The sequence below is a fragment of the Mercenaria mercenaria genome, chromosome 3 (assembly GCF_021730395.1).
Source record: "Mercenaria mercenaria strain notata chromosome 3, MADL_Memer_1, whole genome shotgun sequence".
In the NCBI taxonomy this organism is placed as follows: domain Eukaryota; kingdom Metazoa; phylum Mollusca; class Bivalvia; order Venerida; family Veneridae; genus Mercenaria; species Mercenaria mercenaria.
The window spans coordinates 22,537,816-22,556,591 of NC_069363.1; positions in this window are offsets into that span (position 1 = coordinate 22,537,816).

Consider the following 18,776-nt stretch of genomic DNA (forward strand, 5'->3'; position numbering starts at 1 on the left):
ATTCTCTGAAAAACTTGTATATATCACTTTTTGTATGAAAACATTTATTCATGCAATTTAACATCATAACTTCCTTCTAATATTTGCTCATAGACTGTAATATATCATTTTTTTAAATGATTATTTTCAAAGTTGTAAATATAGCCAATCTATATCCTCTGTCCAATCAATCTCTAAAGTACACTGGCATATGTCACTATTACATAAAATAAAAGAAATATTTAAAAAAAAATATGAAATTTTGTGACAAATTCTGTATCATCAGTCTAGTGGCCAGTCTAGTTGCTGCATTATGTTGTTAGAAAATTCAGAATTCCATATATTGATATTAGTCAGCCTTAGAAAATAAAGTTAAAATTGATGCAGAATCGATCAGTTTCTATTACATCACCTGAGAAGAATTCAAATGAATTCACGACTACTTTAACTATTAAGTAACGTAAAACATATTCCAAAGGTAGTATTGTTTACATAAAAAGAAGTCAGTGTACTGAAATCGCTAAATTCAAAATGTCTTTTGCAGGTCTCCAAAATACAGCTGTAAAAATTAAGTTGAAAGTTACAGCTGTAAAATGGCCATGTCTCCTCAAAATTACAGCTGTAACTTTTCTGGAGGGAAACAGGAGTATTGACAGCCATCTTTAATGCATTTTGGCGTGATATAACTAAAACTGAAATTCACAGAGACACCAAATCATCTAACATATTGGAATTTGGAGTAAGGGCAAATGTTTAATTTACAGTTGTAAAAGGACATGTGTAAGCACATTCATTAACAATTTACACTTTATTTGAAACTGATAAGATTAAAAGAAATAATTACAAGATTGTCATATGTTTTAATGACAAATAAAGTTTATAAACATGATATGATGCATAGTTTCTACTTTTTATCCTACTCTTTAATTTTGCACTTGATATACTAGAAACAAATTTTTCATATTGTTATTTACTTACGAGAGCATTTATTTTGCCATTTGTGTAGTAACTGCTACCCTTTCTAGAGAATTACAATTCATCCCAAAACTGTTTGTACCTCTGCTTTCGTCGCTAAAAATAATGTTCTCTTTTTCAACACCTAGCTGTACTGTAATATTTCTACAGCTGTAACTTTTAGGCATATTTACAGCTGTAACTTTTTCATTTTTACAGCTGTAAGGTTTTTTTTTTCAGCTATATCTCATTTGCACGACCTGTTTTACAGTCGTTTTGCAGCTGTAAATTGAAATCTACAGCTGCAAAATCAATATTGTTATATAAAAGCTACAAGTGTAAATTTGAAATAATCATATTCTGTAATTTTGCACAAAAATGCAGGTCTTTCACAGCTGTAAAATTTCGTATAGGTATATGCAGTTGTTAATACAAGAATTTCTGTTACACTTGGGTTTATCAAACTTAAATTGCATAACCAAGTCATGAGGTCAAACGTTTGCTCTCTTGGCGACTTATTTGACAGTTCAGCAGATACAGGTACGTTAACTAACTAGCAGTTTTCATAATACAGTACGTTTACAAACTTCAGCTCTCCATTAATAGATTACACCACAGAACTATAACTAAAAGTACTAAGTAACAATTAGAATATCAGAGCATGAACACACTTCATATCTATTAAATGAACATAATTTGCAAATCACATTTGCCGCATGTTTCATAAAAGTATATGTTCTAATTACAACCACAAATGACACGTTTTATCTTCACTAAAAAGCATCAAACTGAGTTGATGGCATATAATCACCGAATCATTCACGCACGCAAATTGACAAAACTGCCAGCAGGAAATATCCCACTTTAACGTATGTTAAAATAACTCGTATTTGTTAAGAATTCTAAAAATATCTTGCATGAAACCAAAAAGAAAACTGTTTACCTTATAGTTTATGTCATGTTGTATCTTAGCAACCTGTGGTTAGAAAGCATTTTAGCTAAATAATGACACCGAAGCCTCCATAAAATTCAAAAATATTGCAACTTACTATACATTCTACTTATACACAGTTAGATAGCTTACCCGTGGTTGCAAGCGACACATCATTATTTGTATAAATTGGAATATTCTGAACAAATTTTACACAAAGCCTATGTGCTCTCTCTCTCTCTCTCTCTCTCTCTCTCTCTCTCTCTCTCTCTCTCTCTCTTGAGTATATTCAAACTACCATCAACTACCATTAGGCCTTTGGAACACGCAGTGATGACCGCCAAATAGCGTTGAAAGTAAGTGTGTATTAAACTCCGTTGCATTTTGACTCTAACTCCAATTCTGAGAGCCGTCCCTCATGTCAAAAATCCGTAAAACCAAGTTAAGGTTCATGTAAAGTGTTTGAGACTGCCCCTCGGGTGAATATTCGTTTCACGTTTTTTGACCTCATAGACCTTTGTTTTTCATACATTGTATACCAAACTGTTCAGAAAGAGTAGAAGTGTCATTCAAGAGAGGTTGTTTTGTTCGGTATAATAATATTTTTCTTATATCACATGTACTTTGATTGTCCACATTCTGTTTTGTAAAACATATCAAACTTCTTTTTCAAAATTATTTTGACATAATGTCTATACTTACTGTGTGCCTAACATATTTCTCCAGGTACTCCCAGTGTTAAAATTGCTACAATACATGTACATTGCAAAATGTTGCAATAATTGCAAAACGAAAGTGAAAGTAGAGCTGTCATAATGACAAAATACTCCTATATTTCAGAAAATATGTAAGTTAACTGTATTTCAATCCTGGGAGTACCTAGATAAATATATTACAGACACAAACAAAACATATTTAAAGAAAAAATACTTTTGAAAAAGAAGTTTGATATTTTCTACAAAATAGAACTGTGACGATCGAAGTAAATGCAATTTTAGACAAAATACTCATTCTCAAAGAAGCTTACCTTTGTATAATGCATTCCCTACTTCCTCTGAACAATTCAGTGTATTTATAATAAATAGTAATGATCTGTCAGGCCTTCAGGAATAAATTTCCAGAATCAAAATTCACCTGAGGGGTGGTCTCCAAACACTTCTGATGAACCTTAAACTCGTAAAAGACTCGGGTAATTTATCGTTTACTAAATCATGCTGGTACTATTTTCCTATGGTAAGAAAGATATGGTCAAGTTTTATAATTTCCTTTACCCAGTCCTATTTCAGCGCTTTCAAAAGATTCACGTGAGGAAATACAAAGATTTCATGTATGGAAGTACGTCTCCTCAGCAACTGACTTTCATATACGTAAGATATGGAACAAACTGCCTGTTATAAAAACGTGCCAAAAAGCAAGCAAACAAGGCCACGTGCTCATTAAAATCATTTTTTCCTGAACCACTTCTGACAAAATATAATATTACTTCTTCCAGGTCGTCACTGATAGATCCATGTATTAGGTTGATGTCAGAATTTACGAAATTGACATGCATGATCGAACTGATCTGTAAGGTAGGAGCTGGACGATCATTCAGTTCCAATGTCTTCCTTTGTAATAGAAACACAACTTTATACCGATGAAAGTACTTCCTTCAGTTATCTAGGCAGCACAAACATTGTTTTCCTTAGTCTATATTTATATACCAGTATTTAATTTCGATGTTGTCATAACTACAATATTGTTGTATTCTTAAAGTAACCCAACGAGTTTCTGTACTTTTCTCAGTTGAGTGCACGAATCACACCTTTAACCACCGGTTTTAGAAGTGGAGTTTAGCTTCTAGACATTTAATTCTTTTCACAGTAGCTTGTTCATATTTACGTTGTCTTGATAAATGGTAGCAAAAAGAGAAAGAGAGAAACTATTAAAAACACAATAACACATCATAAATGAAAATGTTGCAGGCTCGGTTTGATTAATGCTCATGGGCGGTAGTGTAAACACAAGCTAACGCACACGCTCTCTATCCCTGGGTTGAGCAGAACTCAACATTTACACATGTTACAAGTACCAAACTATAATTCAAAGACACCCTTAGAGGTATTCAAAAGGTAAGGCCATTGTGTTTGGGGGAGGTGGTGGGGGGGGGGGAGTCATTATGTTATCCTCACTAAGCAGTTTTTAATGTTATATCATTATTATTACTGCTCTTATATCGTCAGGGCGTACCTAGGCATACTTTATACCGACATAACACAATGATTGGACAAAAGATAATAGGTAAGGGTAGAGTTCTCTGAAGCACAGAGTACCTAAAACACAGCCTCAGAGCCACGCATTAGCAAAGTAGGCCCACAAAATAAGAAGCTGTAATGGAAAAATATTACAGACGGGTTGCTTCAAACATCTAACAAGAACATATTACTTTATGTGAAATATAGAGTACCAAAGAACTGTATCAGACCTGCTACTAGGAAAGGATAAAAACCTGGCACCTTAAATGGCAAACTCGCACATCTTTGTAAAAGCTCACGCAGCTTCAGTGATTGATCTTGATCATAGTTATACTAACAAAACAAACCATCTTATTGCGTCTTTTGTGGCTATCATCTCTATTACTGTTCACTATCCCATTTGCTTTGCAAGAGACACAGGTAAAAATGAAGTCAAAAGAAATCAACATACTATCATATAAAACATTTTTGCGATTACGAGATATCAGACATAAAATAGGACTAGTTAATTAAATTGCATCTTTGAAATATAGAACAATACTTCGATAAGTGTATTTGACAGTCATGCATCCAGATTGGCTGGCCGAGTATATTACCTTTGCAAAAAAGAAAAGAGGTTAGTTATATACTTCCATTAAATTAAAAACAATTCAGAATATAAGTACAGTAGAAATAAAACTAGATCAATAATTAAGAAAAGGAGGCAAACCTTCTTTTCAAATGCTATAAATAACAACAAAAATAATGCATACCTTTAATGGTAAACCCAGTCAAAACTCTATTCAACAAAGTTTTGACATTGATAATTGCAAGATTGAAAATCTACGACGTATCATGAACACTTCTTATACTCTATTTATATAAGCTCATTCTGATAAAGAATTGAAAGTTTTGAAATCTTTCTCAATTCGTGGAACATGATAAAATTCTTTTAAACGTTAGATTTCAGATACTAACTGTGGAGGAAATTGAAGGTTTGAAACTTACTAATGATCTAGATTCAAAGTGAGTGACAAGTATTGATGGTTTTAGCCCAAACATACTTAAATTAACATTAAACGTAGTAGCCCTGACCATATCAGATATAATAAATGTAACCATACTAAACAATGAATCATTTATTGTTCCGAAATGCCTCAAGGCAGCTAAAGTCTTCCCTGTGGATAAAGCTGATCCTAATAACTAAGACATAAGCCACTAAATCTAAACGAATATAACTTGATATACACATCCCAGTCAGGCTTCAGACAAAACCATTCCTGCCAACCTGTGCGCTACTTAAACAAGCATAAAGTAACAGATAAATGGCTCACAGGTGTAAATAAAAGAGAGATAATAGGAGCCATATTTTTGTCATCACATTGTCATTATGTCATCTTCAGCGGACAATTTCAGGGATTTTGGTGGCTATAAATCACTAAACAAGTGTACTACCTTTAAAATCACTTATTATTAATAAATTAATCACAAATGTTTCTTATCCTAACCATAGAAGCCCGAGATCGGTAACAAATGATCAACTCAAGATTCCTAGATCAAGAACAGCATTATATAGTACGTCATTAGTGTGGTACAAACATGTGCAAAGGTCCCAATATGGTAGTAGGGATACGATATCCTGGAGGGGAAAATTGTAATGTTGACTATTTCCTGATGTGTGCATTCCGTTCTTTCTGATCAAAACCACCATCCATAATATCATCCACAGTAGCTGTGCGTTTGTACACACTGTTCATTCTTCTCATTCGTGAGTTCTCAAACATTGGAAATTCCCTAAAAGTTATCATTTTTGTCTACATCTTATAATAATGTATTCATTATTATCTACATATTTTCTTTCGATTGTTGCTAACAAAGTTGTACATTTCGTTTTTTTCTTACCTGCTTAGTTGTGTACAATTCGTATGACAATTTTGTCAAAACACATGACTATTTTAGTTTTTATACAATAAGGTACGTTAAGCTCCGTTTTTCAACAGTACATGTATTTCAGTTATGTATTGGCAGACAGTTAACCTAACTTTCCTGGATTCTGTACCAGTTGTAAGCTGTTTTGCGCAAGTAACTGCCAACGAATGTTAATGGACACACTAGTCTTTTATCAATCGTCAAGGACATACATCTCGCTTGGGACTCGAACTCATGACCCTGCAAACCGTTGATATGCGCTCTCCCTGATAAACTAAGTGGGCAGATTCACTTTACTCTCTCTATTAAATACAAACCTAAATATTATAGATTAACAAATAGTGTTAAGTGTACTGTGATGAAACTTAATTGTGTTAAGTGTACTGTGTTCAAACTTGAATTGTGTTAGAGAGTACTGTGTTCAAACTTGAATTGTGTTAAGTATACCATGTTCGAACATGAAAATAAACAAAAAAAGGAAACAATAAATATGAGAGTCTTTACTATCAGTTTGAATGAAGGTTTTGGCAGCAATATGAAATTATGCTATAAATCTCATTTTTAACAATAAATGAACAAGAGGGTCATTGACCCTAAATCGCTCACCTGTGAACAAGGCTTCAAGTGTGTTTGTGTAAGTACAGAGTTAGGTTTCTTCTATGTTGGCCTATATTATATACATGTCACACACATTTTGAACCTAGGGCAATAATTTGAACAATTACGGTAGACATTACAAATCTGATATTACATGCCAAATATCAAGGCATTCAGAGAAGAAGATTTTCAAAGTTTCTTATATACAAGCCTATAGTAAGTACATGTCAGACACAGGGGCGTGGCCATTTTATTTTATCTTAGGGCAACAATTTGGACAAGTTTGGTAGAGAGTCAAACCCCTATATCACAAGCCAAATATCAAAGCCTCAGAGAAAAGGATTTTTAGTCTGATAGCTGAAAACCTATTTTTAACCAGAAGGACCCGTATGTTCAATGAACCGGAACCATTTAAACAACTTTGAAAGAGGGTTACACAGAGATTTGTGTTAAGTTTCATCAAAATCCATTCAGTGGTTTTGAAGATGTTGTTTAAAGAAATTGTTGATGAAAAGTGGCCACGCCCTCTGGTGGCCTTGTTTTTTTTATTCATCAGAAAAATTTGAACAAGATTTATAGAAGGTCACACAAGGACAATTTGTGTGAAATATATTTTAAAATCGGGCTAACAGTTTTATACAAGAAGATTTTAATCGGAATAATTTGAAAAATCTTGGTAGAGGGTCACACAAGAACCATTTGTGTAAAATTGGGCTAGCAGTTACACACAAAAATTTTTTTAAAGTTTCAACTAAATACATATAGAAAAAAGTGACCACGCCCTCTGGCGACCGTGTTTTTTGACGAATCAGAATAATTTGAACAATCTTGGTAGAGGGTCACACAAGGACTATTTGTGTAAAATTATTCTAAAATCGGGCCAGCAGTTTCACACAAGATTTTAGAAGTTTCAACTATATACATACTAGTATAGGGAAAAGTGACCACGCCCTCTGGCGGCCACGTTTTTGACGAATCAGAATAATTTGAACAAGCTTGGTACAGGGTAACACAAGGACTATTTGTGTAGAAGTATTCTAAAATCGGGCCAGCAGTTTCACACAAGAAGATTTTAAAAGTTTCAACTATATTCATACTAGTATAGGGAAAAGTGACCACGCCCTCTGGCGGCCATGTCTTTTGAAGAATCAAAATAATTTAAACAATCTTGGTAGAGGGCCACACAAGGATCATTTGTGTAAAATTATTTTAAAATCAGGCTAGCTGTTTCAGACAAATTTCCACTATATACATGGAGGGAAGTGACCACGCCCTCTGGCGGCCATTTTTTTTTGTTGACGAATCGGTATAATCTGAACAATCTTGGTGGTCACACAAGAACTATTTGTGTAAAATTATTCTAAAATTGGGCCAGCAGATGTTTAACGTTTCAACTATATACATATAGGGAAAAGTGACCACGCCCTCTGGTGGCCATGTATTTTGACGAACCAAAATAATTTGAACAATCTTGGTAGAGGGTCACACAAGGACCATTTGTGTCAAATTATTTTAACATCGGGCCAGCAGTTTCACACAAGAAGATTTTTAAAGTTTCCACTATATACATATAGGGAAAAGTGACCGCACTCCCCTGGCGGCAATGTTTTTTGACAAATCTGTATAATTTGAACAATCTTGGAAGAGAGTGACATTTATGTGAAATTATTTTAAAATCGGACCATCGGTTCAGGAGATGTTGTTTGAAGATTTTTCTATATTTAGCTCTGGCGGCCCCTATGTGAATTCAAGCGTTTGAATAACTTTGGTAGAGGACTATCCAAGGAACATCCATGCCAAGTTTCATCAAAATCCATTCAGTGGCTTTGGAGGAGATGTCTTATAAACGACGGACGCACGCACGCACACACGACGGACACAGGGTGATCACAACAGCTCACCATGAGCATTGCTCAGGTGAGCTTAAAATAAATCGATACTTAAATTTGCTAATCATGTATTTTGCAAGGATGGCGTTGGCGATGCTTAGTGAAAAAAGCTCACATTGCGCCCTGTTGAGCTAAAATTACAAGGATGCTTCAGACTATTTTTGATGAAGATATATCAAGCAATTCGTGTTTATGAGCTGTTTTAGTTTTTTTTATTGAGTTCAGACTAAAAGGTGTCAAACCCTTTGAATAAACATGCATGCTACATACAATTTATTTAATTTGGGTTTTACGGCGCATAACAGTATAGGTTATATGGCACCAAACAGGACTACAAAGTTTGGTTTACATCGAAATAAAAACGAGGTATGGAATCAAAATTTGCATACCTGCTGGAATCACAGAGTTACTGCAAAACCAAGTGTTAAGACCCAATTAGTCGCCTCTTACGATCATGCAAGGGTAAGGCAGTTATTCCAATTCTTTTCATACACAGATCGTCCCAGAACCACCCTTTGAATATACATGCATGCTACATACAAAGCCTGGTGAAAAGTATTTGTTTTCAGCCAAGGAGGCCCCTAAAATGAGCAAGGTTGAACTGTATTAACAAATTTTAGAGAGGTCCATGCAAAAATACTTCTGACCAAGACTGGTGAAGATCCATCGAATGGTCACCTGCAGTAACAAGGAGTGCAAAATAGTAAGACGGCCATGTTTATATTGAAACGCGGCTTTGGAATGTTTGGAAAAAAGTGAAAGGAAACCCACAAGAGTCTAAATGAGGCATAAGCTGATTTGATAAAAAGGTAATATTAACAATAATAAAATTTGCGCCAGAATCAAGCAATACGTTTTGTGAAATTTCGAATATTTTACAAGTATCTGATTTTTCAATTGTCACTTTAGAAAATTGGTGTCAGTGGGCATTTGGCCTCTATATGCCATTCTACAAAGTGGGTAATTGTGCTTGAAGAGAAACTGTAAAAACAAGAGGGCCAAGATGCCCTAGGTCGCTCATCTGAGTAACGCACCATAACAGAGTAAACATGTTTTACCTAGTGATTTCATGGAGACAAATATTCTGACCAATTTTCATTAAGATTGGACCAAAAAAATTGTGGCCTCTTGAGTGTAAACAAGCATTTTCTTTGATTTGATCTAGTTTTTTACCCCACATGACCCAGATTTGAACTTGTCCAAAATTTCATGAAAACAAACATTCTGACAAAGTTTCGGGAAAACTGTGGCGTAAAAATGTGGCCTCTCGAGTGGATACAAGCTTTTCCTTTCATTTGACCTAGTTTCTGACCCCACATGACCCAGATTTGAAATCATCCAAGACTTCATGATAAACATTCTGACCAAGTTTTATGAAGATAGAATAAAAAAAGCCCCCCTAGGGTGTAAACAAGCGTATTCTTTGATTTGACCTGGTGACCTAGTTTTTGACCCCACTTGACCTAGTTAATAATTCGTACGAGATTTAATGCAGAGAAACATTCTGACAGTCTCATGCACATCAAATGGAAAATGCAGCCCCTATTGCATGCACAAGGTTTTTCTTTGATTTTAACAGGTGACCTAGATTTTGACCCCACATGATCCAGATTCGAACTATGGCCAGAAATCACCAAGATCATCATTTTGACCAAGTGTCATGAAGATAGGGTCATTAACGTGGCCGCTTCAGTGTGGGAGGTCGTGGTTGGACCGCCGGCCGCGTCATACAAGACGAGAAAAAAGGTACCAGAAGCTCCCTTGCTTGGCGCTCAGCATTAAACACGAGGGCCATGAAGGCCCTGTATCGCTCACCTGACCTACTGACCTAAAGATCATCAAGATTAACATTCTGACCAAGTTTCATTAAGATATTGTCATACATGTGGCCTCTGAAGTGTTAAATAGCTATTCCTTTGATTTGACCCCGTGACCTAGTTTTTGACCCAAAATGACCCAGATTTGAATCTGACCTAAAGATCATCAAGTTTAACATTCTGACTAAGTTTCATGAAGATAAAGTCTTAAATGTGGCCTCTAAAGTGTTAATAAGCTTTTCCTTTGATTTGACCTAGTGACCTAGTTTTTGACCCCACCTGACCCAGATTTGAACTTAACCTAAATTCATCGAGATTAACATTCTGACCAAGTTTCATTAAGACATGGTCATAAATGTGGCCTCTAAAGTGTTAGCTAGCTTTTTCTTTGATTTGACCCGACATGATCCAGATTCCAACTTGTCCTAAAGATCAAGTTTAACATTCTGACTAAGTTTCATGAAGATACAGTCATAAATGTGACCTCTAGAGTGTTAACAGGCTTTTCCTTTGATTTGACCTAGTGACCTAGTTTTTGACCCCACCTGATCCAGATTTGAACTTGGCCTAAAGATCAAGATAAACATTTTGACCAAGTTTCATTAAGATATGGTCATAAATGTGGCCTCTACAGTGTAAACTAGCTTTTCCTTTGATTTGACATAGTGACCTAGTTTTTGATCCTACATGACCCAGATTCAAACTCAATCTTAAGATCATTAATATTAACATTCTGACCAAGTTTCATGGAGATACAGTCATAAATGTGGCCTCTACAGTGTTTACAAGCTTTTCCTTTGATTTGACCTGGTGACTTAGTTTTTTACCCAAGATGACCCATTATCGAACTCCTCCAAGACTTTATTGAAGATAACACTCTGACCAAGTTTCATTAAGATTGGATCAAAATTGTGACGTCTAGAGTGTTAACAAGCTTTTCCTTTGATTTGACCTGGTGACCTAGTTTTTGACCCCAGATGACCCAATATCAAACTCGTCCAAGATTTTATTAAGGGTAACATTCTGACCAAGATTCATTAAGATTGGGCCAAAAATGTGACCTCTAGAGTGTTAACAAGCCTTTCCTTTGATTTGACCTGGTGACCTAGTTTTTGACCCCAGATGACCCAATATCGAACTTGTCCAAGATTTTATTAAGGGTAACATTCTGACCAAGTTTCATTAAGATTGGGCCAAAAATGTGACCTCTAGAGTGTTAACAAGCTTTTCCTTTGATTTGACCTGGTGACCTAGTTTTGACCCCAAATGACCCAATATCGAACTCGTCCAAGGTTTTATAAAGGGTAACATTCTGACCAAGTTTCATTAAGATTGGGCCAAAATTGTGACCTCTAGAGTGTTAACAAGCTTTTCCTTCGATTTGACCTGGTGACCTAGTTTTTGACCCCAGATGACCCAATGTCGAATTCATCCAAGATTTTATTGAGGGTAACATTCTGACCAAGTTTCATTAAGATTGGGCCAAAAATATACCCTCTAGAGTGTTAACAGTCAAATTGTTGACGACGGACGGACGAACGACGAACACAGGATGATCACAAAAGCTCACCTTTGAGCACTTCGTGCTCAGGTGAGCTATAAAAGGAAACTGGCTTCTTCTCTCATACCCTCGTGGCGATGGACTCCATCAGGCATGAGGTGTCTAGAGTGATTAATACAAGTTGTACAACTTCCTTCACAATCGACCTAAAATAATTTATGTATAAACTAAACATGGCCTCTGGAGTGTTAAGCTTTTCCTTTGATTCGACTGTATGACCTAGTTTTTGACCCCACATAACCCAGATTCGAACTTGACCTGGAGATCATCAAGACAACCATTCTGACTGAGTCACAACTGTGGCCTCTTGAGTGTTAACAAGCTTTTCCTTTGATTTGACCTAGATTCTGACCCCACATGACCCAGTTTCGAACTTGACCTAGAGGTCATCACGACAAACATTCTGACTTACTCGCATGAGTTTCAAACTTAAATTGTGGCCTCTAGAGTGATAAGATTTCTATTTGATCTGGCCTAATGACCTAATTTTTGACCCAACATGACCCAGTTTCAAACCTGACCTCATCAAGACAAACATTCTGACCAAGCTTCATAAAGATTGAGTCACAACTGTGGCCTCTAGAGTGTTCACACGATTTTTCTTTGATTTGACCGGGCAACCTAGTTCTTGACCCCACGTAACCCAGATTCAAACTTGACCTACAGATCATCGAGACAAACAAGCGCGCACAAGATTGCATATGCAGAATCTATGTATATAGTATAGTAACAAGAGAGCCAGAATGTCATAATATATGCCCGTCATAGCAAATATACACTAGCACCTGTATTTGCAAATGGAATTTTAATTTGGTGGTTGTGTAGCAATTATTGTAATTCTTTTGTTTTTCTAAGTCCACAAAAAAACTCCTTACCAGGTAGAGATACCTTAAAATACACCTAAAATTTGAAAGTAGCCAACTGGGGGATGCATGTGCCCCCTTGGCCCAGCCCTGGATCTGGACCTGTACAATGGAAATTAAAAATGATGACCACAGATATCTTGACTGGCAGTTTCTGTGCATGAATCAATGTGTCCATATGGTTTGGTAGGATAATAGGTACCTTGATATTAGGCAATGTATTGCAGGGGGCACCAAATGGCTCCAGAAACTGCCAGCAACACATCAAGAGTTCATCATCTGCAAATATGACTACTGAAAAGGCTGTTTATTTTTTTTCCTTTTTATGTCAAGGAAAAAAGTAGGAGAAGTAGGTTTTCATCAAAAAGTAGGAGGCATTAATAAGTAGGAAAATGTAGGAATGCCGGAAGGCCTGGTTCTTGCGCACGACACTCTGTCTCATGGTGCTGAACATTTGTGCCAAGTTACATCAAAATCCCGCCATGCATGAAGAAATGCTCCGGACAGTTTTCATTCTTGTATTCTTTGACCTCTGTGACCTTGACCTTAGACCTAGGGCCCTGGTTCTTGCACACGACACTCCGTCTCATGATGGTGAACAATTGTGCCAAGTTACATCAAAATCTCTCCATGCATGAAGAAGATATTCTCCGGACAATGTCTGTAGACGCTGCCCACCAGGGTTGTTCCCAGAATATAAACTAGAAATACATTCTGCATGCCCTAGGGCAGAATGTCGAGCCCGCATGCTGTCTAAAAAAGTAACATTTATGATACTATTTGCGGTGTGAGAACTGATTTACACTAGCACCTATGTTGGCATATGGAATTTTTTGACCAATTACAAAAAAAACAAGAAGGCCATGAAGGCCCTGTATCGCTCACCTGACCTTTTGACCTAAAGATCATCAAGATTAACATTCTCGCCAAGTTTCATTAAGATATGGTCATAAATGTGGTCTCTAAAGTGTTAACGAGCTTTATTTTTGATTTGACATGGTGACCTAGTTTTTGACCCCACATGACCCAGATTCGAACTTGACCTAAAGATCATCAAGATTAACATTCTGACTAGGGTTCATGAAGATACAGTCATAAATGTGGCATCTACAGTGTTAACAAGCTTTTCTTTTGATTTGACCTGGTGACCTAGTTTTTGACCCTAGATGACCAAATATCAATCTCATCCACAATTTTATTGAGGGTAACATTCTGACCAAGTTTCATTAAGATTGGGCCAAAATTGTGACCTCTAGTGTTAACAAGCTTTTCCTTTGATTTGACCTGGTGACCTAGTTTTTGACGCCAGATTACTCAATATCGAACTCGTCCAAGATTTTATATTGGGTAACATGCTGACTAAGTTTCATTAAGATTGGGCCAAAATTGTGGCCTCTACAGTGTTAACAAGCTTTTCCTTTGATTTGACCTGGTGACCTAGTTTTTGATCCAAGATGACCCAATATCGAACTCGTCCAAGATTTTATTGAGAGTAACATTCTGACCAAGTTCATTAAGATTGGCCCAAAATTGTGACCTCTAGAGTGTTAACAGTCAAATTGTTGACGACGGACGACTGACGGACACAGGGTGATCACAAAAGCTCACCTTTGAGCACTTCGTGATCAGGTGATCTAAAAATCTATATAAATTAAGTCCACACAAAACTCCTTACCAGGAACAGATAGGAAAATACACCTAAAAATTGGATGTAACATGCATGTTGTACCACAGAAAAGTGATCTCAATTTTTCCAGACGGCCAGTAATAAAAACGTTACAATATAAGCTATTTATAGTAAAACAAAGGGAAGTAATTCTAAAAACAAGGTTGCCTCATGGTGTTGAACATATGTGCCAAGTGACATCAAAATCCCCTTATGGATGATGAAGACATGCTCCAGACAATGTCATTCTTGTATCTGACCTTTGGCCTCTGTGACCTTGACCTTAGACCTAGGGACCTGGTTCTTGCGCATGACACTCCGTCTCATAAAGGTGAACATTCATGCCAAGTTACATCAAAATCCCACCATGCATGAAGAAGAAATGCTCCGGACAAGCTTCAATTTAACGTTTGACCTCCAACTATGCCATTGACCTTTGAGACAGGAACATGGGGTTTGCGCATGACACGCCTTCTCATTGAGGTAAACATTCATGCCAAATATAAGCAAATTTGGTCCATGCATTTCAAAGTTCTGGTCCATACAAACTTCAATTTGACCTTTGTCCTCCAACTGTGACCTTGACCTTTGAGATAAGAACATGGGATTTGCTCATAACACACCTTCTCATTGAGGTAAACATTCATGCCAAATATAAACAAGATTGGTCCATGCATGTCAAAGAAATGGTCCGGACAAAATAGGACGGACGCATATACACGGACACGCCAAAAGTGACAACTATATTGGGCTCACCGCAAGCGGGCTCGACAAAAACAGAAGTCCTGTAATTTTTTTTCTGAAAGAACCTAATATGCACCATGCACAACTACTGTTGTTACTTAATACTGATCAAATGTAAAGTTTCATTAAACTGTGTCAATGGGATTAGAGTTAGTGCTAACAAGTTTGTGTTGACAGATATACAGACAAACGAACAACCTGAAACCAGTATACACCCCCCTTACAACTTCGTTGTTCAAGGGTACAATATTTTTTGGTGTCTGACACTATTAAAACACGGCTACTAAACGCTAGCGCCACCACCAAATTGTGGTGATAAGGAAAAGAGCTATCGACATTTCCGTGGTGCAGCTATCGCCCGTTTCTACTTGTAAACACGTGAGTAAAATTTATATTTTATCTTATAATTTCATTGATAGAACTTTTTTCAAAAATCGGAGAATGTAGTTCCGTGTAACAACACTTTTACTACAGGTTGGCTGTGATTTCATTAAAATAATATGCAAATTGTGGTGTCAGGGGCTTTTCTCCCGAATCTTATAGTGGCGCATTTTCATATCGGCCAGTATTCAAACACCATTCCGATGAATAGACACACTGTAAGAACATACCTGCGCATGCAAATGGTGTAGAAATGAAAAATAATTATATACGCACACACCATGAATAATAGAATCTCGGGTTAGAAGAAATATACAAGGATTTTTAAAAGTGGTGGCGCTTTAACTCTAGTGATGGCGCTATACAGTAGTGGTGGCACTGTTACGGCATTCAATAATACGAACTGCTGACGCATCCGAAACAAAACAAACAAAAACATTCTCTAATTGATAATTTTCCTGCAATGAATTATGTTATTAAAGAAAGAATCGATCATAGTTCACTTACCTTTATGAAACATTCTTTATTCAAGAAAAAAAGAATAAAATACTCACAGACCCTTGGGACTCTTGTAGTCAAAGTAAATATTTTCCTTTGTTAATTAAAATGTTAATGTAGAATTATTTCTAACCTTTAAATATTCTTCTTAAATACAAACGTAAGTGTACTTTAATTTCAGGTCAAGAAAAATAGTAGCAATACTTTTATTTCAAACAAAGATTTGTGTCCAGGAAATAATTTGAAGATAGTGTAGAATTTATTTGTTATATTAAGATTCTGAAAGTTACTCACCATTGTTATTATACGTCGTTTACATGTCATTGTAAACAAAAAACCTTTCTGAAAAGTGAGTACAGAACATTTTCAATTCCAATCGATTAAATATGATTAATCAATAGAGCTTAGATGTACAATCTGAATCCATATAGATTATTTTGCGATCATGTAGAGGTTACTACGTATTTTGTTGAGTAACGTAATTTGGGTGTAGTGTGGGATAGGTTAATAACATCGATTATTGTAGCAATTTCCGTGGTTGCAGACAGACATTTTCATATATTAAAATTGAATATATCAGCCACTAATCATATACAACAGCGCCACCACTACTGTATAGCGCCACCACTTGAGTGATAGCGCCACCACTTCCCAAAATAATCGTGTTTTAACTTTTTACTGTGTTTTTTGCAATTGTTTGGTTTATGGGATACGTGTAATTCATTTCTACATCATTTGCATGAGCAGGTATGTTCTTACAGTGTGGCTATACATCGGAATGGTGTTCGAATACTGGCCGATATGAAAATATGCCACTGTCAAATTCGGGAGAAAAGCTCCTGGCGCCCTAATTTGCATAATATTTTAATGAAATCACAGCCAACCTGTAGTAAAAGTGTTGTTACACGGAACTACATTCTCCGATTTTCGAAGAAAGTTCTATCAATGAAGATATAAGATAAAATATAAATTTTACTCACGTGTTTACAAGTAGAAACGGGCGATAGCTGCACCACAGAAATGTCGATAGCTCTTTTCCTTATCACCACAATTTGGTGGTGGCGCTAGCGTTTAGTAGCCGTGTAAAAGTGCACATTTTAATTGTCATCTCTAAATTTTGGGGTATGTGACAGTATCATTTTTTTGAAATGGAAGCCTATGGAATAAGAGTGCCAAACTGTCACAAAATACGCCCGTCTAAATATTCAGTTACGTATCATAAAAAGATTTAGAGTAATTCAAGGGCCATAATCCAAGAGCATCTGGGGCAATTTGGGTGGTTATCGAACTTGGCCCAGATATTACGCCAACAACATTGTCACCAAGTCTGGTGAAGATCGGATGAAAACTGTTCGACTTAGATGGCAGACAAGACTAAATGTGCAGATTTTGAGTAATTCAAGGGCCATAATCCAAGAGTGACTGCGGCGATTTGGCTGGTTATCGAACTTGGCTGAGATATGCCCACAAACATTGTCAGCATTTTTGGTGAAGATCAGATGAAAACTGTTTGTCTTAAGAGAGCAGACAAGGCTAAATTTGCAGTTTTTAGAGTAATTCAAGGGCCATAATCCAGAAGTGCCTGCAGCGCTTTGGCTTGTTATCGATCTTGGCCCAGATATTATGCCCACAAACATTATCTGCAAGTTAAGTGAAGATCGGATGAAAACTGTTGGATTTAAAGAGAGCGGACATGCTTTTGGACGCCAACCGTCCGCCCGCCGCGGGTGTTCACATAATACGCCCTGCCCTTTCAGAGACGGGCGTATAAAAATCAATAGCAGTGCCTGACCTGAAGCCTGAGGGCATAAAAAGCTTAAGCAAGAAGACCTTCACAGCATTATCGTAAAAGCTGATCTGAAGACAGCAAAAGATGAGTGAAACAAGAGGACCATGATGGTCCTGAATCGCTCACCTCTTCCCACATGACCCAGTTGATAAACATTCAGACCAACTTTCATACAGATCCCATGAAAAATATGGCCTCTAGAGAGGTCACAACGTTTTTTCATTATTTGACCTACTGACCTACTTTTTGAAAGCACGTGACCCACTTTCGAACTTGACCTAGATATCATCAAGATGAACATTCTGACCAATTTTCATGAAGATCCATTCACAAATATGGCCTCTAGAGATGTCACAAGGTTTTTCTATTTTTAGACCTACTGACCTAGTTTTTGACCGCACATGACCCTGTTTCGAACTTGACCTAGATATAATCAAGATGAACATTTTGACTAACTTTCATACAGATCCCATGAAATATATGGCCTTTAGAGAGGTCACAAGGTTTTTCTATTATTTGACCTACTGACCTAGTTTTTGATGGCATGTGACCCACTTTGGAACTTGACCTAGATATCATCAAGATGAACATTCAGACCAACTTTCATACAGACCCCATGAAAAATATAGCCTCTAGAGAGGTCACAAGGTTTTTCTATTATTTGACCTACTGACCTAGTTTTTGACGGCACGTGACCCACTTTCGAACTTAACCTAGATATCATCAAGGTGAACATTCTGACCAATTTTCATGAAGATCTCATGAAATATATGGCCTCTAGAGAGGTCACAAGGTTTTTCTATTTTTAGACCTACTGACCTAGTTTTTGACCGCACGTGACCTAGTTTCAAACTTGACCTAGATATCATCAAGATGAACATTCAGACCAACTTTCATACAGATCCCATGAAAAATATGGCCTCTAGAGAGGTCACAAGGTTTTTCTATTATTTGACCTACTGACC